The 26,268-nt window shown below is 43.3% G+C and overlaps 1 protein-coding gene across 1 annotated transcript in view; it reads left to right on the top strand.

Annotated features, from left to right (window-relative positions):
* HIBADH (3-hydroxyisobutyrate dehydrogenase) overlaps positions 1-26,268 on the top strand; it is a 170,035-nt gene that overhangs the window by 133,500 nt on the left and 10,267 nt on the right. The gene's annotated exons all lie outside the window — the stretch shown is intronic.

Raw genomic sequence — 26,268 nt, forward strand, 5'->3', positions numbered from 1 at the left:
CGCCGGTCAGATGCTGATGATCTATCCAGAGGATAGATCATCAGTTTAAACAAACTGCAGAACCCCTTTAATAGGAAGACTTCACAATCACCATAACCTGCAATACTAAAGTGGTCAAACAATTGCATGGCCAAGTGCCTTAAGAGGACTAAAAATGAAAGTGTAAAAATATTTTTTTTGAAGTATAAAAAATTCTAATCGCATCACATTCACCTTTTTTATAAGAATGAACAAAAAATAAAGATGATTATTATTGCAGTATCTGAGAATGTCTGAACTATTAAAATTTAAAAGTATTTGACCTGAACCCTGAAAGCCATAACGGATAAAAAATCAAGCTGCCTAAATCTTCGTAGTTCGGCCTCTTTCCCTGGAAAAAAAAAAAAAAGGAAAAAGTGCTCAATAAGTCGTATGTACCCCAAAACAGTACCAAAGAAAGTTACAACTCGCCCCACAAAAAAAACTATGTAGATTCCCCCCTAAACTATAAGAAAAATACTCTGTCAGGCAGAGCAAAGACACAGAATTTTAAAAAAGCTAATTTCCCTGGGTTGAGGTCAGCATTTCAGGGCATAGACTGGGAGCAGCTACTGTCACATAATAAGGCCTCTTGCACACAAACGTTTTGTTTTTTTCCCCGTTTACTTTCTGTTTTTTTTGTGTTCCATATACGGAACCATTCATTTCAATGGATCCGTAAAAAAACATGAAGGTACTCCGTATGCCTTCTGTTTCCGTATTTCTGTTTTTCCGTTCAAAGATAGAACATGTCCTATTATTGTCTGCATAACGGACAAGGATAGTACTGTTTTATTGGGGACCAGCTGTTTCGCAAAAAAACTGAATGCACACGGACGTCATATGCCATATGGTCGTGTGCAAGAGGCCTAATACTGCGGATAAATGGGAGAGCTTTAAATCCACATTGAGTAATTGCACCGAAAAATTTATTATTTTAGGTAACATGTATAAACGGCTAAAATCAAACACCTCTGCAACCTCCCCCAACCCCCCCCCCCCCCCCCCCCCATGGCTAACAGCTACTGTAAAAGGGCAAAAAAAGGCATTTAAAAAATTCTAATCTGAGGGGTCAGCTGTAGCGTTTGAAAATTGAAAAGGGCTTAATAAAATCTGTAAAAAGGAGATAAAATTAGGAAAAAATACAAAACGAACAGCAGTTGGCAAAAGAGGGCAAAACAAATCCCCAAAAATTCTTTAAAATAAATGCTAAAAAAAAAACACGGTCTGAGCAGTTAGGTCCCTAAATAATGGTAAAGAAGGGGGGGGGGGGGGATATGTAGATATGGTCCAAGATAGGTTAAATAAGGTAAATATAAACAAGGCTCTGGGTCCAGATGGATTACACCCAAGAGTGCTCAAAGAGCTCAGTTCAGTCATTGCTGTGCCCCTGTTTATAATTTTTTAAGATTCTCTAGGTACTGGTCCAGTGCCAAGTGATTAGCGCAAGGCAAATGTGGTGCCCATATTCAAAAAAGGACCTAGGTCCTCCACAGGTAATTATAGACCTATAGGCTTGGAAAGTATTGGATTGAAAACTGGCTGAAGGACCGCGTCCAGAGAGTTGTGGTCAATGATTCCTATTCAGAATGGTCCTGGGTTATAAGTGGTGTACCCCAAGGTTCAGTGCTGGGCCCTCTATTATTTAATTTATGTATTAATGATATTGAGGACGGGATTAATAGCACCATATCTATTTTTGCAGATGACACTAAGGCTACTTTCACACTTGCGTTCAGAGCGGATCCGTCTGAGACGGATCCGCTCATATAATGCAGACGGTGGATCCGTTCAGAACGGATCCGTCTGCATTATACTGTAAAAAAAAATTCTAAGTGTGAAAGTAGCCTGAACGGATCCGTCCAGACTTTACATTGAAAGTCAATGGGGGACGGATCCGTTTAAAGATTGAGCCATATTGTGTCATCTTCAAACGGATCCGTCCCCATTGACTTACATTGTAAGTCTGGACGGATCCGCTTGCCTCCGCACGGCCGGGCGGACACCCGAACGCTGCAAGCAGCGTTCAGGTGTCCGCCTGCTGAGCGGAGCGGAGGCTGAGCGCTGCCAGACTGATGCATTCTGAGCGGATCCGCATCAACTCAGAATGCATTAGGGCTGGATGGAAGCGTTCAGGTCCGCTTGTGAGCCCCTTCAAACGGAGCTCACAAGCGGACACCCGAACGCTAGTGTGAATGTAGCCTAAGCTGTGTAGTACTGTACAGTCTATGGAAGATGTCCACAAACTACAAGTTGACTTGAACGCTCTGAGTGATTGAACCTCATTTGCCAAGTTGATGCCCAATGTGGATAAATGTAAAGTTATGCAATTTGGTAGTAATAATGTCCGTGATTCAAATGTCCTAGGTGATGTCACACTGGGAGAGTCACTTATAGAGAAGGATTTAGGTGTCCTTGACATTGAATGCTGTTATTTAATCTACAATGAGCTGCTTCTAAGGCCACCAGGATATGGTCATGCTTTAAACGAGGCATGGACTTCCGGGGCAGGGGTGTAATATTACCACTTTACAAAGCATTGGTGCGGCTTCATCTAGAATATGCAGTCCAGTTCTGGGCACCAGTCCATAGAAAGGATGCACTGCAGCTGGAAAAAGTACAGAGGAGAGCGACTAAACTGATAAGAGGCATGGAGGGTCTTAGTTATGAAGAAAGATGAAAATTATTGAATTTATTTAGTTTTGAGAAGAGACGTCTAAGGGGGGACATGATTAGTATATAAATGGGTCATACAAAAAATACGGTGAAAAACTGTTCCATGTCAATTGCCCTCAAAAGACAAGGGGGCACTGCCTCTGACTGGAGAAGAAAAAGTTCAGTCTCCAGAAGCGTCAAAGCTTCTTTACTGTAATAACTGTCAATCTGTGGAATAGACTTCCTCAGGACGTGGTCACAGCAGGAACAGGGGACAGTTTTAAAAAGGGTTTAAATTAATTATTTAAAGTAAATGACATTAATGGTTATGAAAACATGTAGAAATCTAAGTCTCACTTCCTTCTGGGATTCCTGTCCCCACCTATCCCTTGGTTGAACTTGATGGACTTATGTATTTTTTCAACCATATCGACTATGTAACTATATATAAATATAAAAATCACAAATCAATTTATTTATTTTTTGTTTTTTTCCTTTTTTTTTTATATAGTAACGCATAAGAAAAAGTACACTTATTGATTAAAAAAATAAGAATGAAGCAAATATGTAAATGATTACAGCTGTGTTCTGATTAGACACTGGGTCTCGCCACAAGAGGGCTTAAGGCCCCTTTCACACGGGTGAGAATTCCACGCGGGTGCAATGCGTGAGGTGAACTCATTGCACCCGCACTGAAACTGGACCGATTCACTTCAATGGGGCTGTTCAGATGAGCGGTGATTTTCACACATCACTTATGCATTGCGTGAAAATAGCTGCATGCTCTATATTGTGCGTTTTTTCACGCAACGCAATGGGGCTGCGTGAAAATCGCAAGCAAGTGCGGATGCGGAGCGATTTTCACGCATGGTTGCTAGGTGACGATTGGAATGGGGACCCGATCTTTATTATTTTCCCTTATAACATGGTTATAAGGGAAAATAATAGCATTCTTAATACAGAATGCTAAGTAAACTAGCGATAGAGGGGTTAAAAAAATAATAATTAAACTCTCCTCATCTACTTGTTCGCGCAGCCCGGCTCGTCTTCTTTCTTGTTTGAGGACCTGGGAGGAAAAGGACCTTTGGTGACGTCACTGCGCTCATCACATGGTCCATCATGAGGGAAAATAATAAAATCTACACAACACCGATCCCAAACCCGAACTTCTGTGAAGAAGTCTGGGTACCAAACATTCCGATTTTTCTCACGCGCGTGCAAAACGCATTAAAACACTTTGCACACGCGCTTAAAAATTGCGCGTTTTCCCGCAACGCCCGTGTGAACCTAGCCTAAGAGTCTTTCTGTACGGCGACATGTTTCACGCAACACAAAGGGGTCTGGCGACAATGATGTCGCTATGTGGATGGATTTTTTGCGACTATAGCGTCGCAGTTGTGACATGCCTTTTTGCGACACCATTGAAATGCATTACATGAAATGTCACGCTACACATGTCACCGTATAGCCGGACCTTAAAAGTGCTTCCCCTGCTGCCCTATAAAAAGTCTCTCAGAGGCTACTTTTGGGTAAGGTATTTTTTGGTGAGAGATCTGCTAGACATGCCTCTTTCATGTACTCAGTGAGGACGTGAAGGAACACACACACACACAACGAACCGGCTCTGGGTGGCCCAGACACCACCAGTAGAGGATTATTTGATCCACCGACAAGCATGAGCAGCTCCCACAGACAATGTTTACACCTTCATCATACACCACAGTGTCTACCCTGTGGTGTCCAGTCTCTTAGCAGAAGAAAATTTGCAATCATGGCGCCCATTACATGCCCTTATTTGCAGTGGTGTCGTGAATGAGAAACCTGAACTACTACGGACTGGAAGCGTATCGTCTTTAGCGACAAATCCAAGTTCTCTTTGGGATCCAACGACGATGGTTGGGTTGTAGTATAGAGGACTTGTGATGAACGCTTCAATCCTGCCTTTGCTATTAAGTGACACACTGCCCCAACTGCTGGTGTGGTGATCTGGAGAGCCATCACATATGAGTTGATCCCTAGTAGTGATATGAGGGACACAGCTCAGTGGTATGTGCAGGACATCCTGCGGCCACATGTCTTGCCTCGCCTCTTCCTTGGCCTGCTAAAGTCACCAAATTTATCGCCAATTGAGCATTTATAGGATGAGCTTGGACCCCTGCTTTGACAACCCACAAGTGTGCAGAATTTACAGGCTGAGCTGCATCATCTGTGGGAAAATGTGCAGCAGGATATTGTATAGAACCTGTATGCCTCCATGTTCCACTGTATCTCCTCTTTTATCCAGACTTTCAATTGTACAGTTGTCCCCAATATACTTATCCTTTTGCTCCAATATTGTAATCATTTACATAGATCATTACATTCACACATAGAAAGTGTCATTCAAATTTAACATCTCCCTTTTGTTCCTTGTTTCCTTATTATTTTGTTAATGAGTGTACACAGGTTTGGTATTGCTGTAAGGCTAGGTCTACACAACGACATGTGTCGCGCGACACAGGGCACAACTACACTGCAACATGTGTCGCACCAATGTCACAATTTTTTTTTTATAATGATAGTCTATGGTGTCACACTGCGACATGCTGTGACTGCGACGCAACAGTTGCAGAAAAATCAATTTTGAATGGGTTTTTTGCGACTGTCGCAGTGCGACACCATAGACTATCATTATAAAAAGTGTTGCGAGAAATGTCATTGTGTAGACCTAGCCTTATGGACCTGATCCGATCAAGGATCACTGTGCACTGAAAACGAGGATACTTTTATTGAACAAACTACTTTATAAAAGTAGTGAAACTGCGTGTTTGTTTTTAGCTTCTCCCCAAAGTAGTTTTTTTCCTGAATGAAAGGATAAATTAAATTATGCTTTTAAAAAAATACAACTGGTCCCACAAAATAACAAGTCCTCATACACCTATGTGACTAAAATGTAGAGTTACTGTTATTGGAGGGCGGGGAGGAAAAAAAAAATGGCTGCATTGTTAAGGGGTTAAAAAAGTTTGCACTATTCAGAAAGTTATTTTTGATTATTATAGCCCAAAACCTTATTTGTAACTACAGGGTGCGCCATTTATATGGATACACCTTAATAAAATGGGAATGGTTGGTGATATTAACTTCCTGTTTGTGGCACATTAGTATATGTGAGGGGGGAAACTTTTCAAGATGGGTGGTGACCATGGCGGCCATTTTGAAGTCGGCCATTTTGAATCCAACTTTAGTTTTTTCAATAGGAAGAGGGTCATGTGACACATCAAACTTATTGGGAATTTCACAAGAAAAACAATGGTGTGCTTGGTTTCAACGTAACTTTATTCTTTCATGAGTTATTTACAAGTTTCTGACCACTTATAAAATGTGTTCAATGTGCTGCCCATTGTGTTGGATTGTCAATGCAACCCTCTTCTCCCACTCTTTACACACTGATGGCAACACCGCAGGAGAAATGCTAGCACAGGCTTCCAGTATCCATAGTTTCAGGTGCTGAACATCTCGTATCTTCACAGCATATGCTTTTATTATTATGGCATTTTGCCTTGACGATTAATATGTACAGCACAGAAATGCTGATGGCTGTTTATATTTCATACTTAGACTGTCTATTAATTAACATTCTGGAAATTGAGGTTTTATTGAAGTGTGTAGTTGGTAAACTATCCTGCGCTATTACCTTGTCAAAATGTAATTGAGATAAAATAGAAATTTGTTTTGCATCAGTGGTAATTGGTTTATCAATATCCTTAACACTGTAAAATTGAGTGGTAGCAAGTTGTGGGAGTGTATCTATGAGAAAAGTAAACGCAGCCAATACTTTCCTGCCCAGAATATACAGTATATTTATTTCCCTATCTTTCTAATAATTATTAACCCGAATAAAAAAAAATCTTCTTTTGTTTTTGGATAAAAGTATCTGTTTTGGGTGTTTCTTCGAAGGTTTATAATTATATTTTAATAAATTATGGAAAATATATAATTTGTACCTCTGGACCCAGTGCAATAATTATACCTCCACAAAAAGGTTCTAAATGTAACATGACTTCATAAAAATTAAAGGACATCGGTCAGTAGATCTGTATCTATCAAACTGGCTGACCTGTTGCATGTGCGCTTGGCAGCTGAAGGCATCTGTGTTGGTCCCATGTTCATATGCGTCCGCATTGCTGAGAAATATATGATGTTTTAATATATACAAATGAACCTCTAGGAGCAATGAGGGCATTACCGTTACACCTAGAGGCTCTGCTCTCTCTGCAACTGCTGCACCCTCTGCACTGTGACAGGGCCAGGAGTAATGATGTTTTCTAGTTCAATATAGTTCAACAACTGGTTCCATAATGCTAGCACACTTTTCTCTCTTTGCTATATTAATTGTTTTTTGTCAAAATAATTTTTGAAGAACCCCCTTGAAAGAAGACATGTCTGCTTTAGTCAATAGATATATTTCCCATGATATAACAATTCTGGAGTGGTTGTATTATATTGAAAATGAAGAAAACGGTCAAAAAAAATATGGGTCCGGCGACCACTGACTTACATGGTTTTTGGTGCCGAATCCTCCTTCTTCCATTTCCTGTGCCACACACAAAAACGGCTGCTTGGAGCAATTTTGTGTCCGGCATGGGAATGCAACTTTAACCGGAACTTAATGTATTCTGGTGCCCTCCGTTCCGTTTTTTTTTTCTTCAGTTTTGTTCCTATTGACAATGAATGGGGGGAAGCATTGTGCTGTGGTTTGGAGACCCTGTGCTGGATCTCAAAACCGGACAGCGCAACGCAGATGTGAAGGTAGCCTAAATAAACTCAATAGATTGCCGGTTGGGTGTTACCCATTGCAGATGTGTCCCTACCGACTAACAGTGTCCAATCAGTGCTTCCAGTGTCAGTTATATAGGGACACACCCCTTTGACAAGGTGAATGGTAACATCCAGTTGTAATTTTACAATTTTAAAACATTTCTAGTAGGAATAACTGAAGAAAGACACTTTGAGAGTTCTAAGAAAATATTTTCAAGAATTCTTTTTATCTGGGGAATACATATAGTTACTAAAACAGACATATCAGTAGGGGTGACTTATTTGGAAATGGTCAAAAGTCTTATTGTTGATTTGATTTGTCCTCCTCTTGATTTCTTCAAAGGGGTTGGCGCATCTCGCACATTGGTAGCCTATAGCTAGGATAGGCCACCAATCTTATGTAGGTGCAGGTCTTACCTCTGGGACCTGCTCCTGTCTCTAGAACGGGGGCTCCTAAAGTGAAGGAGAGCGCACCTCGCATGTGCAGCCTGATCTCCATTCACATTTATGGGATTTCCGAAAAGAGCCGAGCAAGTGTGCTCAGCCATTTCCTGATCTCCCACAGAAGTGAATGGAGAGTGCATGGTGCAAGCATGGCCACCTCTCTCCATTTACCTCTATGGGAGTGGCAAAAAATTTCCAGAAGGGAATGGAGGGTGGCCACGCTTGTGCTGTGCGCCTTCATTCACTTTGGGGACCTCGTTTTAGAGATAGGTGTGGGTCCTAGAGGTGGGACCCACACCTATCTGACATTGGTGGCATATCCTAGCCAGTGTTAGATGGGCCAACCCCTTTAACTTATTACTAATGGTCATCCTTCCCGTCACTTGCATCTAGCAGCCAGGCTCCTCTTTCTGTCCCGTTGCTACGCCAGCCTCTACCCTATGCCTGCATTGATTGCCCATTCACTTTAGAATTCAGTTTATACTTATAGCTTTCACCCACCAAGCTATCCACAGTGCTGGCCCTCCTTACATCTTCTCCCTTATTTTTGTCTACCACAATGCTCCATGCCTTGCCAACCATCTAAGAGTTTCACCCTCCATAATCTAAATCTCCCACTCCTGACATTTCTTGTGCTGCAGCAGTTCTGTGGAGTGTGCTACCCCAGACAATCAGATTTCAGTTTTCCACTTCATCACCACGACGGCTACAAGGAGATTGACCCCTGACCTCTGTAGGGGCAGGAACAGAGAGAGGGTTTAAATCCCCCCCTCCCACCACCAGCACCAGTGTTTCCTGTCCCTACAGAGGACAGGGGCAGAGAGAGTCTCCCTGCGGGGAGATGAAGATGAAAGCGGAACTTCCTGACACCTACCGGGTGTTCCCCCTGCCCTCCTGCGGTCTCCGTACTAACGCTGGGCAGGGGCGAAGGAGGGAGGCCTCGCTCCATTATTATATGTGAGCCTGCTCCCGGTCGCGATCTCCCGCCGGGCCTGTTTTGGCTATCGCCGGGTGCGCGCCTAAGCGCTTCAGGATAACGGCCGTCGTCACTTCCGGGTGCCGAAGGAAGTGACGTCATTCAGAAGCGTCTCCGAGTCAAATTTTCGCGCGCAGCAGCGCCGAATGTCTCAGTGTACCGGCGTACATCGGAGCCAGCGTGCAGTCATGTCGGCTGAACCCCGCTCCCCTGGAGACCCTTCTGTGCCGCCTGTAGTAAGTCCCCTGTGGGGAAGCGCTTCTTCCTTTACCCTGTACTTGTCTATACACTGTACCAGGTTGCTTGTTCCTCCTCCTCCACATCTCTGGCTTGGGGCTATAACCTGCTGTTAGCATGTGTACTTACCATAGCTAATAAGGGTTGTTCTCCCCAGGTCACTAAGGAGGCTCAGAAAAAGATCAAAAAACAGTCCAAATGTGTGTCCTGCCTCAAACGGCTACCGGACGACTACCGTAAAAAGCTTTGTAAGGACTGCATATCTAATGTGATCGCCGAGGAACAGCCTTCTTTCCTTAAAGATCTAAGGTCCATGATCCATGAGGAAGTTAAAACCTCCTTATCCCAGATACCTTTACCTAGGGATGCACCCCCTTCAAAAAGACATAGGGGCCCATCCCCTTCCCTATCTGATCCAGAGATTATAGAGGAGGAGGCCTCGTCCTCCAGAACACGGGAGGACGAGGCGGTCTCCTCTGATCTTGAGACTTCAGAATCAGATCAAAGATTCTGCTTCTCCTTGGACGAGATGCCAGACCTGCTAAGGGCAGTCCGGGCCACTATGGGGGTCGAAGAAACCCCTAAAGCACACTCAGTCCAGGATGAGATGTTTGGGAGACTCAGGGTTAAAAAAACCCGGGTGTTCCCAATCAATGAGAACATACGGGATATGGTGTTGGACGAGTGGTCCAACCCAGAAAAGAGGTTGGGGGTGTCCAGGTCCTTTAAAAACCGGCTGTTGTTTGACACGGACGAAGTTAAAATCTTCAGTGAAACACCGAAAATCGATATTCAGGTCGCAAAGGTCAATAAAAAGACTGCCTTGCCCTTTGAAGACACCTCTCAACTGCGTGATCCCATGGACAGGAAGGCAGATAGCCTCTTAAAAAAATCATGGGAAGCAGCGATGCTTATCTTAAAAACAAACATCGCAGCTACCTCAGTTGCAAGATCCATGAAACTGTGGCTAGAGGAACTGGAATCTCGTATCAGAGATAATACTCCTAGGGATGAGATCTTGAGATCCCTCCCCCTGTTAAAATCCGCCACAGCATTTATGGCTGACACCTCAGCGGAATCGGTCAGATTCGCTGCAAAGGACGCGGGACTCTCCAATGCGGCCCGTCGCGCCCTATGGATGAAAAGCTGGTCGGGCGACAACACATCAAAGATGAAGCTTTGCTCCATCCCGTTCTCAGGGGAATACGTCTTTGGCCCTGTCCTAGACCGTATCCTGGAGAAAGCGGCTGACAAGAAAAAGGGATTCCCAGAAGAGAGACCCTACAAAAGGAAATATCCCTTTCGGGCCCCCACTAGCCAGAACAATCCCTTTAAGGGTAAAGGGAAGTCAGGACGCTGGAGTTACCCCAAAGGGGGCAGGGGTAGGAATAACCCCTCCTGCTCCCAGAGTAAACCCTCGGATAAACAATGACGTCAGAGTGGGGGGGAGATTGAAGAATTTTCTGACTCCTTGGGAGTCCATTACCCCGAACCCTTGGGTCCGGGACATCATAAGATCCGGGTACCGGATCGAACTCTCTTCATCTCCCCCAAACCGCTTCATTGTTACCAACCCACATTCCCCCAAAGTACGCGGAAAGATTCTGGAAGGAATTCAAAGCCTTCTGGCAACGGACGTAATAGTACAAGTCCCGCCAACACAGCAAAAACAAGGTTTCTACTCAAACCTGTTTTTGGTAGAGAAAAAAGAAGGCTCTTTCCGTACAATCATAAATCTGAAAGCCCTGAACAAATTTGTCATCTATCGAAAGTTCAGGATGGAATCCCTGAAATCCCTGATTCCGTTGATAAAGAGGAATGCCCTGATGTGCTCAGTAGACCTTCAGGACGCATACTATCACGTCCCAATTCATCCAGAGTCACAAAGGTTCTTGAGGTTCGCCATCCAGGACCACAAGAGGGTAACCCGTCACTACCAGTTTACGGCCCTTCCCTTTGGGATATCATCTGCACCCAGAGTGTTTACAAAGCTGGTAGTCGAGATGATGGCCTTCTTGAGACACAAGGGACTGGTGATCATACCGTACCTGGACGATTTCCTCCTAATTGGCAATTCAGAGAAAGAACTCAGAAGAGACCTACAAACCTTTCTGTCTCTCGTTCAGGATCTGGGTTGGTTGGTGAACTTGAAGAAATCAAACCTGGTGCCCTCCAGCACTATCCAGTTCCTGGGTGTTATCCTGGATTCCCGAACACAACATACCTTCCTTCCGCCAGACAAGGTCAGAAACCTTCAATTAAAGGTCCGACGATTCCAGCACAGGAGGTCCTGTCCTATAAGAGAAGCTATGAGCCTCCTGGGTCTTCTCTCGTCCTGCATCACGTCCGTCCCATGGAGCCAGTCCCACTTCAGATCCCTCCAGTCGTGGATCCTCAGAGCTTGGAACAGACAGCAGGCCTCCTTGGATCAGAAGGTCCTGATCCCTCTGGCAGTAAAAACCTCCCTAGATTGGTGGAAAAACACAAGCAATCTGTCCTTGGGGGTCGTTTGGGAGAAAATCCCCTACATTCAGGTACTTACAGACGCAAGCGAGAAAGGATGGGGAGCGACAGTGGGAGACCGTTGGTTTCAGGGTTCCTGGACCCCAACTATCCGCTCTCAGTCCTCCAATTTCAGGGAACTAGAAGCGGTCTGGAAAGCCCTGAAAACCGCAGAGATACTTCTGAGGGGTCAACACGTAAAGATTCTTTCAGACAACACGACGACGGTGGCGTACCTATCTCACCAGGGGGGCACGAGATCGGAGAAACTGATGTCTATTACAAAGAAGATCTTCAACTGGGCAGAATCCCACGTGAATTCCATCTCCGCAATCCACTTAAAAGGGATACTGAACGTGGAAGCGGACTATCTCAGTCGCCAGTCGATAGACCAGACAGAGTGGTCCTTGAATCCAGAAGTGTTCCAGCTACTGGCAGAAAGATGGGGCACTCCACAGGTGGATCTGTTCGCATCCAAAAGCAACGCAAAGGTACCGACGTTCTGTTCGTTAAACCCACGGGACAATCCCTGGGCGTTGGATGCGCTCACAATTCGTTGGGACTGGGATCTCAGTTATGCGTTCCCACCATTGCCTCTACTTCCCAGGATAATCCAGAAACTCTACCTAGAAGATACGACACTAATCCTGATAGCTCCCTATTGGCCGAAGAGGAGCTGGTTTCCTGCTCTAAGGAATCTATCAGTAGAGGACCCATGGCCTCTTCCTGCCAGGAGGGACCTGCTTCACCAAGGCCCAATACTACATCCAGACCCAAGCTTCCTCAAGTTGTCAGCTTGGATCCTGAGGTCCAGAAGTTGAGGTCACAGGGGCTCTCGGACCAAGTGATAACTACCCTTAAAGCGAGTAGGAAGAAGGTTACCTTCTCAATTTATCTAAAAATTTGGAAGAGATTCTGTACATGGATGGGGAACCCGGCCCCAAACTTAGAGCCGCCCAATTTCTTGAAGATCTTGGACTTCCTCCAGCAGGGACTTGAACTAGGTCTCAGACCCTCTACCCTAAAGGTACAGGTCTCGGCACTAGCCTGCTTCTTTGATCGAGATATAGCCAGTCATCACTGGATCAGGAGATTCATGAAAGCTGCCTCCCGTCTACGTCCCTCTCTAAAATCTAGGATCCCCAGCTGGGACCTTAACGTGGTACTCACTGGCTTAACTCTCGCTCCATTTGAACCCCTATTTGATTGTTCCATCAAACATCTGTCGTTTAAAACTGCTTTCTTGGTGGCCATCACGTCCGCAAGAAGGGTAGGCGAGATCCAAGCATTATCGATACAGGAACCCTATCTCCGTATCACCGATGATAGGATTATTCTTAAATTGGATCCGGGTTTCTTGCCTAAGGTAGTATCGGACTTCCACCGAAACCAGGAGATAGTCTTACCCTCCTTTTGCAATAATCCCTCTAACGATAGGGAATCTAACTTCCACTCTCTAGACGTAAGACGCTCTGTCTTACGGTATCTTGAAGTGTCAAAAGGTTTCCGTAGATCCAATAACCTGGTTGTCCTCTTCTCGGGGAAGAATAAGGGTCTAAAAGCCTCCAGATCCTCTCTAGCACGGTGGATAAAAGACTCCATTTCCATTTCTTACGAGTCCCAAGACCTGTCTTGCCCCTCAAATTTAAGAGCTCACTCTACCCGGGCTATGTCCTCCTCCCAGGCAGAACGGGCCGGAGCTTCCCTTGAAGACATTTGTAAAGCCGCTACGTGGTCTAACATCCACACCTTTACAAAACACTATAGGTTAGACCTATCTAGCTCAGACTTGTCTTTTGGACGAAAAGTCCTTCAGGCGGTCGTCCCCCCCTAAGCTATAATTTTTTATATCTCCTTGTAGCCGTCGTGGTGATGAAGTGGAAAGCCGGAATTAGACTTACCGGTAATTCAATTTCCACGAGATCACCACGACGGCACATATATTCCCTACCCTTCCTTTAGCCTTACCTGGGAGGTTATGAAGTAATACCCTCTTGGTTTATTATGTTTGTTCTCACCACCTTTTTTCTGTCTCTGTAATTTTGGACACACTGGTGCTGGTGGTGGGAGGGGGGGATTTAAACCCTCTCTCTGTTCCTGCCCCTACAGAGGTCAGGGGTCAATCTCCTTGTAGCCGTCGTGGTGATCTCGTGGAAATTGAATTACCGGTAAGTCTAATTCCGACTTTTTAAGCATGCTGTAAAATAAAATATTTTTAGGCAGGCCTATCACATTTTATAAACGGACTCATCAGTTTATAATTTTTCTTCAGAACCTCATCCCCCACATTCATTAAACCGAATGCACTTTATATCTGTATACTTACAGATATTGCCAGGTGGCTGGCTCATGCAGTTATATGTGCACTACCCTATTGAGTATGAGATGTCTGGACCATTGTACAAAACAAGCTCCTTTACCTCTTGTGTCATCCTTATTGCGAGCATGGTCCTCATTCCTTTTGTTTTAATTATTAGTTAAGCTGTAATGTCTGATTTACATTGTGTATGTTCCCTCTAAATTGTAACATGGTATAGAATATATTGGCACTGTATGAAAAAAGCTTGTTATCATTCTCACGTAGGCTAAGTGATTAAGTATATGATTGCTGGGATCTCCACCACTTGAACTTGCATGGTGGCTAGGACTATGTTCCTGACGATCCAGCATTGAGTACAAGCCTGAATGGAGTGGCAGATGAGCCTGGAGTTAATGATAAACGTTCTTAATGGAAACTCTTTAACAGGAACCTGTCACCGGGATTTTGTGTATAGAGCTGAGGACGTGGTTTGCTAGATTGCTGCTAGCACATCCGCAATACCCAATCCCTATAGCTCTGTGTGCTTTTATTGTGTAAAAAACCCAGATTTTATACATATGCAAATTATCCTGAGACGAGTCCTGTCCCTGACTCCTCTCATGTACAGGACTCATTTCAGGGTAATTTGCATATGTATCAATTCGGTTTTTTTTACACAATAAAAGCACACAGAGCTATGGGGACTGGATATTGCGGATGTGCTATCGGCCATCTAGCAACCCATGTCCTCAGCTCTATACACAAAATCCCTGTGACAGGTTCCCTTTAAGTTTTCAAATATATAATAAAATGGGGAGAGGAACACCCATTGTTTTATCAACTAGCCATCGTAAAAGTATTTGGAAACTTTTTTTTTTTTTCTATTGTGACTCAAAGTAGCCTAAAAAGTTGCTTTGGCTTCAGTTGGATGACTTATTTTCAATAAAAAAAACAAGCACTTGATAAGAAATCTGGAGAATGCTGTCTATTCTAACAAGACTCTCATAATAGACTGCGTTTCTGTACTATTGAGACTAAGGAAGTCTGCCACAGGATCTTGTGATGGTTGATTCAATGAAGGCGTTCAAGAGGAGCTTGAAAATGATATAATATTACAAGTTATAGGACTAGATTTCTTGAGATGGGTCATTGATCTGAGGATTTATTATTACTTGTCACGTTTTGAGTCTGCATTTTCGCACTAATGTCAACCTCTCATAAGATATTTTTGCTTTTCACTTCATCTACACTGTAGGGTTATAGGTTTACCTTGATAATATTTATGATGCCTTTTTTCAGCCTTACTAGCAAAAAGATAAGAAAGATAAGTGAAAACTGCAAAAGGTAATAAACATATATTGCAAATTAAATTTGATGGCTTTGCAGCCACTTAAGCTGGGTTTACACAGGCGAGGAGCAGCCTATTATCAGGAAGGTAGCGTTCCTTCCTGACAGTCAGCTGCTGGTTTATTGAAGAAGAAAGCTGCATTTACATTGCTCGTCCTGGGCAGCAGATTGCTGTTTAGACCGCATGATCTGCTGCCCAGAAATGAGCATTTACTTGCCTGAACAAACCATAGGATCACCTGGTGAACAAGAGTTTTGCTCATTCATCGGTGGCACATTTAGACGGCTAGTTGTCAGGAACGAGCGTTTGCAGGAACGTTCATTCTTGATAATCTGCATGGATATTGGGCAGGTAAATCCACCTTTTAGGCTCCATTCACACGTCCGCAATTCTGTTCTGCATTTTTCGGAACGGAATTGCGGACCTATTCATTTCTATAGGGCCACACTATGTGCTGTCCGGATCCGGAAATTCGGATCCGCACTTCCGGGTCCGCAATTCCGTTCCCGAAAAAATAGAGCATGTCCTAGTCTTGTCCGCAATTGCAGACAAGATTAGGCATTTTCTATTATAGTGCTGGCGATGTGCAGTCTGCAAAATGCGGAACGCACATTGCCGGTGTCCGTGTTTTGCAGATCCGTGGATCCACAAAACACATACGGATGTATGAATGGACCCTTAGTCAAAGGTAACACTTCTGTTTAATTCCAGTCTCCAGGAGGACATTCAGTTGAACTCATGATTACAAAAAGTAACGTTCCAAGGTGGAACGTCTATGAATGATCTATTCTTGAACGAAAAAACTTTTGTCTGATTAACGGAGGAATATATTAAACATGGCTGACTTCTTTTCAGACAATAATGGTCTATCATCAGTTGTTCAAAACGATTGTCTATTTCACCCAAATGAATGTCTTGGTTGAAATTGTCCGTTTTGATCAACTTTTGGCTAATGTGTATGGCCACCTTTCCACCTTATGGTAGTGGACATGGGGGATGCAGAATTGTGGTATGATTACTGCTTTTAAATCTGTGTCAGAGTCCTATACGTATATTGTGATTATATCCAACCCACGCATAATATTAAAATCAAAGCGTGGAAAAAAGTAAGCTTTACCGTATTCCCACTATTCCGATTTTTTTCCTCATTGAAATAGTGACAAGCGGTTCAGTGTTTTATTTCATATTTTGTAACAATAATGGCTTTCTTTTATGTTATTTTTATTACTGCTGGGAGAATGTTCCCAATTGTAAACAGTAGCGCGCACACAGCAAAGCCATTGGCAGCCTATTATGGGGACTGACAGACTGTCATCATTTTGATAGCTTCAGCAGTATATCTCTCGAACAGCAATGGGCCTCTTATGCAGAAAGTATCATATGTTCCCAGCCAATTTACAGGGGAACAGCAATAACATTTTATCATGGTTGAGAGCCCAGTAGCTGCTTCCTATTAAACTTGCCCTTTCAGATACCTGTCTCGGATTAATTTGTTGATTTCAAATGGAAACTCAGTCTTCTCCAATGAAGCATGACTTTCTAGGAAAGGCTCGTACTGAATGACAATTATATTCCAGCCGGCTTTAGACCATTACATGCTTTGGTCTTAGAGGAAGACAGAGGACTTCAGTAACTGATTTTAATACCATGTCTAATTTTCCCTGTCAGTTATGTGGAAACCAGTAGGAAGAATACAGAAAAAGATGAAATGCAAAATGCTTCCTGCTTGCTCTTTTAATGGTACACTTGCTTTCAAAGAAGGGCTTAACACCGTACAGGTTTTCAGAAGAAAATAAGCATTTAGTGGGGATATGTCATACTGAAAACTTGCAAGTCTAAGCTGACGTGCTTTATTGGAGTCTACCCAGTGGCATCCAGTAAATTTTTAGCTTGATAATTAATTGGTAAAACTCTGTGTCGAGATTTGTATGTTTTTTGTTTTTTTTCCTGCTGGCATCATCTCCTTCAACGCTAACAATTTATTTTTCTTGTGGTATTTATTTGTTGTTGATGAAGCTGTGCCGGGTTAGCAGGATCTTCAGATGTAAAAGGTTCCATGGCTGACAGCAAACAAAATTAAAATAAACTGATCCTTAGGCGCCAAATGTCAGTGGAAAAGGAAACTTAGAGGAGGCAGAAATGGCTTTGTCATTATGCTCTACTCAGTGTTTCTTGCCATAAACAAAGAAGCGTGTTCTCTATTCAGGCTGCAGATTTGTTTTTGCCATAGCTGGCACTACCCTGCTTCTTTTCTCGACTCCCATACCAGAAAGTAGAATAGAAGCCTCCCCCTCATACCTACCATTTTTACCTTGCGAGTTTTGGCAAGAGATTGATGGCTTAGTGTGCCAGTATCATTAAAGGGGTTGGCCCATTTCAGACATTGATAGCATGATCACTAGGATATGCCATCAGTGTCAGGTAGGTGCCACCTCTGGTACCCGCTCCTATCTTCAGAATAGGACCCCTGAAGTAAAGGAGAGCAAACCACACATGTGCGGCATGCTCTCCATCCACTGCTATGGGACTTCTGAAAATAGCAGAGCGAGCGCGCTTGTCTACTTTCAGAAGTACCATGGCAATGAATGGAGAGCCCAAAGTGTATGCATGGCCACCGCTCCATTCTCAGCTATAGGACTGCCAGAAATAGCCGATTATGTGCAGTGTGCTCTCTTTCACTTTGGGGGGCCCATTGGAACTCCCATAGCAGTGAATAGAGAGCACACTTCACATATGTGGTGTACTCTCCTTTACTCAGGGGCCCTGCTCTGGGGAGGTGGAACCCACACCTATCTGACATTGATGGCATAGCCTAGTGATATGCCATCAATGTCTCAGATAGGAATACCCCTTATAGAAAATTCCTTCAGTAGGGTCTAATTCTGGGGTTAAAGAGCATCTAATTGTGATTGTTTGGTGTTGGTCTGACCACTTTGATCCCCACCCACCGATTGCTAGGATAAAGTAGCATCAGTGCTAGGAAACAAACCTAGCAGACCATAGCGGTACTGCAGCTTTATTCCAGTGATCGGTGGTGGTCACATTGGTTGATTGCACATTGGTGTTCTTGGTGTTCTCTGAAGGGGTCAGTGTAACTCACTTTGGGGCCTAGTATAGAGGGGGCAATAGCAGGAAGTGGAAGCAGGGAACACAACTACTATGGGGACCAAACTCAGAAGGGGCCCACCCGGGTGGAGGGCTGAGAGATTTTATTGTCAGGGCCTGCTCAACAGTATTATACAATAACATTATGTAAAGTGACATGACATACAGTATATACATGTAGGAAATGGACTGAGCCACTGCCTGGTCTGAGAGAGCTACCTTGACTAGCCACAGGAGTGAGGGTTGCACGGGAGGAAGGGGTTGCGGGGGGTGGAGGCATTCATACATTTGCTGTGGTCCAGTCAGTTCTAGTTACGTCAGTGGTTTGGTTTGGTCAGCTCCTGTTAACCCTTGTGTGTCATCTATTGACCTTTAAAACTTTTATTCCCCCCCCCCCCCCCCCTCGGGCCTGGCAACCTTCAACATCGGAAGGAAGCTGTTTCTCACAGTCCTCTCCATTAGCTGAACGATCTTTCAGCCTTCTTGCACTCCACACCAAATTGGTGTCAAGCAGAGAGAAAATGTGCAGGAGCGCACTTATCTTAATTATCCAACAAAGTGCTTTATGAATGCTGTGCCAGATCATTAGGGAATCAGTCAGAGGGGTCTGGCACTACTGGAGCTGCCTGATTGCAGGCTATAAGATGGAGGGACTGTCAAGCAAGATTTTTTCCTTCTAAAAAAATTGAGTCTTATAGTCCAAAAATACTGAATGTCAATCATAACTTCATCCATGTCATTTTAAGTATTTTGTGTCCTTTGACAAGTTAGTAAGTATTGTACAGAGGACGTTATTGATACATGGCCCCTATTATCATCTTGCGATTCTAAAAAAAAAAAATGACGAAAATGTAAAAAAATAAATAAAAAATTCATCAGATTCAGGACTGCTGCGGTTTACGGTTCTTTGAATATGTTGTGAGGCTTGAAATACCCAGTTAATGGTGACATTTATAAATTTTTCCAGCGTAGATTTAGCATTCAATATGTTTTAGTTGTATTGATCTGGTATCCCTATTAGCTAGATGCTTAGTCGTTCAGCGCATAGAAGTGTAGCTATAATTGTTGGTTGCATGTCTTTACAGGGATAAGATACCATACAGTTTATTTGACAGCTTGAAATGAAATACTTGTTACAGATTTTAATAGATTAATGGAAACGGCAGAGTTATTTAGTCTTCATTCAGAAGCGTTGTCATGGTTAGAATCGGTTGTACGGTCATCGGCAGGTAATGCAGCTTGTAGAAAAGTTCACATACATACAAAGAAAAAAACATACTGTAATTCAGTTCATGTAATTTAAAAAAAATCCTCTAGTAGAAGAATAATTTACATAAAGTTCTCCCATGAAAATCACTGCCCAAACAATACATGGGCAAAAATAATAGTACATTCATATGGCCTGTAATTAGTGTTTGTTATTGGAACAACACTATGTTCTCAAGAGCTGCTCTTCATACTGGTATTGGTATTAGGAAATTGCACCCATAGACAGCGATTTTAGAAACTAGAGAGAACAGTATTTGGTCACCCAGAATGCCACCCTCATAACTCTGGCCCTGTGAATAAATACACAAATGAGTGGCACTCTTTAAGTGAAGTGGAAGAAGGAAGATGTTGACCATCTAATGTGTATGGTGGCCTCCCAACTCTTCCTCCAGTGGCAGAGATGTTGGTGGAGATAGCACCGGGTAGTTAAAGTGCCTGATCCTTTTGTTTTAGGGAAGATAATCCACTGTAAGAGGTGTCTTGACAGCAGCTCTCTCCTCCTTCACAGCACATAAAAGGTTTGCCAAGCGTGCATAGTATGTTTTGGGGGCCGGGAGAGAAAGCCGTCGGCCAAATGAGTGTCCAGTTGACAGCTGTGTAATTTGTATGGCCGGTATCTTCTGATGTGGCCCCTCAGGTTCCAGACTGTGGATGGAACTGCTACTGTACCTCTGCACCCATATAGCTATGCTCCTGGCTCATATCATTTCCAGGCCTGTGTCTGTGAATGTGTTCTCTTCACATGTGTAAAAATAAGAAAACCTACCAGTTTATCGTGTGTCTGGTGCCCAGACCATCCTTACCATTCAGCAAGACTTTGAACTTAAAGGGGTTATGTCACTTCAGCAAATAGCATTCATTATGTAGAGAAAGTTAATACAAGGCACTTACTGATGTATTGGTGTTATCCATATTGCCTCCTTTGCTGGCTGGATTCATTTTCCCAACACATTATACACTGCTCGTTTCCATGGTTACCACACCCTGCAATCCATCAGTTATGGCCATGCTTTCACACTATAAAAAAAAGTACCAACCTATGTGAGCCTTCCAGAGTGGTCAGCACTTTTGACTTTAATGTGCAAGCACGGCCACTGCTGTTGGTTTGCAGGGTGGTTGTAACCGTGGAAACTAGCAGTGTAAAATGTGATGGCAAAATGAATCCAGGAAGCGATATGGATTATTATTTTTATTATTATTAAAGCGCTATTCATTCCATGGTGCTGTACATATGATAAGGGGTATACATACATAATACAGACAATTACAAGACGAGTTACAGACTGGTACAGAAGGAGAGAGGGCCCTGCCCGTGAGGGCTTACAATCTACATGGTATGGGAGAAGGACACAGTAGGTGCGGGTGAAGCTGGTCATGGCGGTATAGAGGGAGCAGGGTCACTGGTTGTAGGCTTGTCTGAAGAGGTGGGTTTTCAGGTTTCTTCTGAAGGATTCCACTGTAGGCGAGAGTCTGATGTGTTGGGGTAGCGAGTTCCAGAGTATGGGGGATGCACGGGAGAAATCTTGGAGGCGATTGTGGGAAGAGGCGATAAGAGGAGAGCAGGAGGTCTTGTGAGGATCGGAGATTGTGTGTGGGGATGTATCGGGAAAGTAGCTCAGATGTAGGGAGGGGACAGGTTGTGGATAGCCTTGTACAGTGGCGGAAATAATTATTTGACCCCTCACTGATTTTGTAAGTTTGTCCAATGACAAAGAAATGAAAAGTCTCAGAACAGTATCATTTCAATGGTAGGTTTATTGTAACAGTGGCAGATAGCACATCAAAAGGAAAATCGAAAAAATAACTTTAAATAAAAGATAGCAACTGATTTGCATTTCATTGAGTGAAATAAGTATTTGAACCCCTACCAACCATTAAGAGTTCTGGCTCCCACAGAGTGGTTAGACACTTCTACTCAATTAGTCACCCTCATTAAGGACACCTGTCTTAACTAGTCACCTGTATAAAAGACACCTGTCCACAGAATCAATCAATCAAGCAGACTCCAAACTCTCCAACATGGGAAAGACCAAAGAGCTGTCCAAGGATGTCAGAGACAAAATTGTAGACCTGCACAAGGCTGGAATGGGCTACAAAACCATTAGCAAGAAGCTGGGAGAGAAGGTGACAACTGTTGGTGCGATTGTTCGAAAATGGAAGGAGCACAAAATGACCATCAATCGACCTCGCTCTGGGGCTCCACGCAAGATCTCACCTCGTGGGGTGTCAATGGTTCTGAGAAAGGTGAAAAAGCATCCTAGAACTACACGGGAGGAGTTAGTTAATGACCTCAAATTAGCAGGGACCACAGTCACCAAGAAAACCTTTGGAAACACATTACACCGCAATGGATTAAAATCCTGCAGGGCTCGCAAGGTCCCCCTGCTCAGGAAGGCACATGTGCAGGCCCGTCTGAAGTTTGCCAATGAACACCTGAATGATTCAGAGAGTGACTGGGAGAAGGTGCTGTGGTCTGATGAGACCAAAATAGAGCTCTTTGGCATTAACTCAACTCGCTGTGTTTGGAGGAAGAAAAATGCTGCCTATGACCCCCAAAACACCGTCCCCACCGTCAAGCATGGGGGTGGAAACATTTTGCTTTGGGGGTGTTTTTCTGCTAAGGGCACAGGACAACTTATTCGCATAAACGGGAAAATGGACGGAGCCATGTATCGTGAAATCCTGAGCGACAACCTCCTTCCCTCTGCCAGGAAACTGAGAATGGGTCGTGGATGGGTGTTCCAGCACGACAATGACCCAAAACATACAGCAAAGGCAACAAAGGAGTGGCTCAAGAAGAAGCACATTAAGGTCATGGAGTGGCCTAGTCAGTCTCCGGACCTTAATCCAATCGAAAACCTATGGAGGGAGCTCAAGCTCAGAGTTGCACAGAGACAGCCTCGAAACCTTAGGGATTTAGAGATGATCTGCAAAGAGGAGTGGACCAACATTCCTCCTAAAATGTGCGCAAACTTGGACATCAATTACAAGAAACGTTTGACCTCTGTGCTTGCAAACAAGGGTTTTTCCACCAAGTATTAAGTCTTTTTTTGTTAGAGGGTTCAAATACTTATTTCACTCAATGAAATGCAAATCAGTTGCTATCTTTTATTTAAAGTTATTTTTTCGATTTTCCTTTTGATGTGCTATCTGCCACTGTTACAATAAACCTACCATTGAAATGATACTGTTCTGAGACTTTTCATTTCTTTGTCATTGGACAAACTTACAAAATCAGTGAGGGGTCAAATAATTATTTCCTCCACTGTATGTATTTGTTAGTATTTTGAACTGAATTCGCTGGGCAATGGGGAGCCAGTGAAGGGATTGGCAGAGGGGAGAGGCAGAGGAGTAGTAGGGTGAGAAGTGGACCAGTCGGGCAGCAGAGTTGAGGATAGATTGGAGGGGTGCGAGAGTGCTAAATGGGAGGCCACAGAGGAGAATGTTGCAGTAGTCTAGGCAGGAGATGATGATAACAATACATTTGTAAGTGGCTCATGTTAACTTTTCTCTACATGATGAATGCCATTTGATGAAGTGACACAACCCCTTTAAGGTCCCACTTGAAAAACTGTAGCTTGCCATATTTCTTAAAGGGGCTGTTCAACCCTTTACAAGTGATGGCCTATCCTTAAGATAAGCCATCACTATCTAATTGGCAAAGTTTTTGACACCCTGCACCCTCAACGATCAGCTGTTCTGCAGTATCTCTGTGGCTGGAAGTCGACGCCAGAACAGTCACCATCCATTGTGAAGTGGACGGAGCTGTATGTTTCAGCACCAACTTCAGGTGCCGGAGTTACTACAAAACAGCTGATTGTGTGGGTGCTGGGTGTCAGACCCCTGCCAATTAGATAGTGATGGCCTATCCTGAGAACAGGCCATCACTTGTAAAGGGTTGGATAGCCTCTTTAAAATGGGGCCCAGCTTATTCCTGTTTCAAACCATAGAATCAATTATGTAAAAAATCCAGAGGGGACAGAGTCCAAAAGCTGGAGATATGTCACTGAGCCCTTTTGGGAAAGGAAGAAAGTACGAAACTGTTCAAATAATCCACTTAATTTATTACCTTTTATAGATTTATTTATATATATATATATATATATATATATATATATATATATATATATACAGTACAGACCAAAAGTTTGGACACACCTTCTCATTCAAAGAGTTTTCTTTATTTTCATGACTATGAAAATTGTAGATTCACACTGAAGGCATCAAAACTATGAATTAACACATGTGGAATTATATACATAACAAAAAAGTGTGAAACAACTGAAAATATGCCATATTCTAGGTTCTTCAAAGTAGCCACCTTTTGCTTTGATTACTGCTTTGCACACTCTTGGCATTATCTTGATGAGCTTCAAGAGGTAGTCACCTGAAATGGTTTTCACTTCACAGGTGTGCCCTGTCAGGTTTAATAAGTGGCATTTCTTGCCTTATAAATGGGGTTGGGACCATCAGTTGCGTTGTGGAGATGTCAGGTGGATACACAGCTGATAATACAAATTCTAACAGTCTATTCAGTAGGACTAACATTTTTTTTAATCTTTAAAGGAGTTGTCTGGAAATATAGAATTTCTAACAGGTGCTAGCAGTCTGCCTCCCCTACTGAAAGATATGTCTCTTGTAGAAATTATGTATCCCTAGACAACCCGTTTAAATGTATGAGGCCAGTTTAAATCAGCGGATGCTAGAAATTGATGTTTTTATTCCCCATTAACTTTTTTAGGGAATTTCAGAATGTTTTTTGAGGGGCAGGAGTAAAACCAACTTAAAGGGTTTCTGTCACCTGAAAAATGGGTATTTAGCTGGCCGACATAAGCGATGTGCTAATGTCAGCTGAACATCACTATATTAGTGCCATCTCACTGCCTGCCGCCGTTATTGAGAAAAACTAACTTTTTCAATACTGAACTGCGCGAGATGGTCCTGTCAATCTAGTGTAGCAGGGAGTGGCCAGAGGTGGGAGAACAGAGCCTCTAGGAGTAGGGGCAACACAACCCCCCCCCCCCCCCCCCGCTCCTAGAGGCTAATTAGCATATTAGCCTCAGGCGGTGAGATGGCACTAATATAGTGATGTTCAGCTGACATTAGCACATCGCTTATATTAGACTGCTAAATACCCATTTTTCAGGTGACAGAAACACTTTAACAAAAAATGCAAAAGTGGCTTGACCGGATTCATACCCATCGTATCAGTTCTACAGTGCTAATCACTGTTTTGTTGCTAAAATTGCTTAAATGGACTTATTATTTGCATTAGCAGAGGATACATTCTGAAATGTAATTTCTTGGCTGCAATGAACATGAATTCATGCCACAATCCTAGCGGTAGAACAAATGATGTTTCTGCATGGCCAAGCTTTGTTTTATTAGGATCAGTAACCTTATCAGCAGTTGACCCAGAACTCTAGCGCATGTCTGCAAATAGGAGACCATATGTCACATCTCCATGTAAACTGCTTCCTGGGCAGCACAGTTTAATGAAGATTTAATAATGAGCATATGTAAGAACTGTACAAGGAGAACGTTATCTGGATAGGATCTTGTAAACTGTTAACTGGCAGTTTTACTTTGCTATTAGTGTACTTTTCCAGCCCTGTTTCTGTGGGTATAGGAAGTGCTTGCGTTTTATGTTTTGGATGTTGTTTTTCCCCTCTTTGATTTTACTTGTGTTTGGTGTTTATATTTTTTTAATTCACAGTAATTGAATGCCACATACAATAAAAAGCCTGCATGTCATATGTACTATGGTGAAATACAACAGCTCTACGTCTCATAAAGACCAAACCCCATTTTCCATCCTGACTTTAAAGGGCATCTGTCTCAATGATCAACCCTGTTTAATTAAGCCTTGCTCTGCAATGGTATTACCGAATTGCTTATTTCTAGTTACAATATATGCAAATGAGGTGCTCAGAGCACCAAGGGGCTGGCTTAGATACACAGAGCATCGCTTTACCTCTGCCATTCCCCCTCCCATTGAGATTGACAGTGACAGCCCTCCTCACTGCGCTAAAATCTCGCGCCTGCGACACATGAGCAGTGAAGATCTGGGAGCAGCGATGACGGCATGAGATCCACAAGCTTTCAGGGCCAGGCATCAGGGTAAATGAGAACACCTGGCCCTGTCAATCTCACTGGGAGGAGTGGCAACGGGGAGAGGTGGAGGTGAAGCTGTGCTCCGAGGGTCTAGCTCTGAGCATATAACTAAAAATAAGCATTTCTCTGCAATGGTAATACTGATTACAGAGAGAAATGGCCCATTTTTGTCACCATGATCAACCCTACCACGCAGTATTTCTGGTTCTATAGGGTTGATCATGGTGGCAGATGTTCTTCAAGTCATCTGCCACGAACCAACATCACCCATGAAAAAGATGGCCTTTACAAAGTAGTTTTGCTTATTGCAGCTTAGACCCACTCACTTGAATGGGGCTGAGCTACAAAACTCGACTCAACCCATGAAAAAGATTGGTGCAGTTTCTGTATAAATTATCCAATGTACCTTTATCCAGGTTTAAACTTTCAGGCAACCACTAGTAGTAGTAAATACTCCAGTATTACAAAATAGCTACAAGTCACTAGTGACCTCTTCAACCCTGT

This window comes from Bufo gargarizans, chromosome 5 (assembly GCF_014858855.1).
Source record: "Bufo gargarizans isolate SCDJY-AF-19 chromosome 5, ASM1485885v1, whole genome shotgun sequence".
NCBI lineage: Eukaryota > Metazoa > Chordata > Amphibia > Anura > Bufonidae > Bufo > Bufo gargarizans.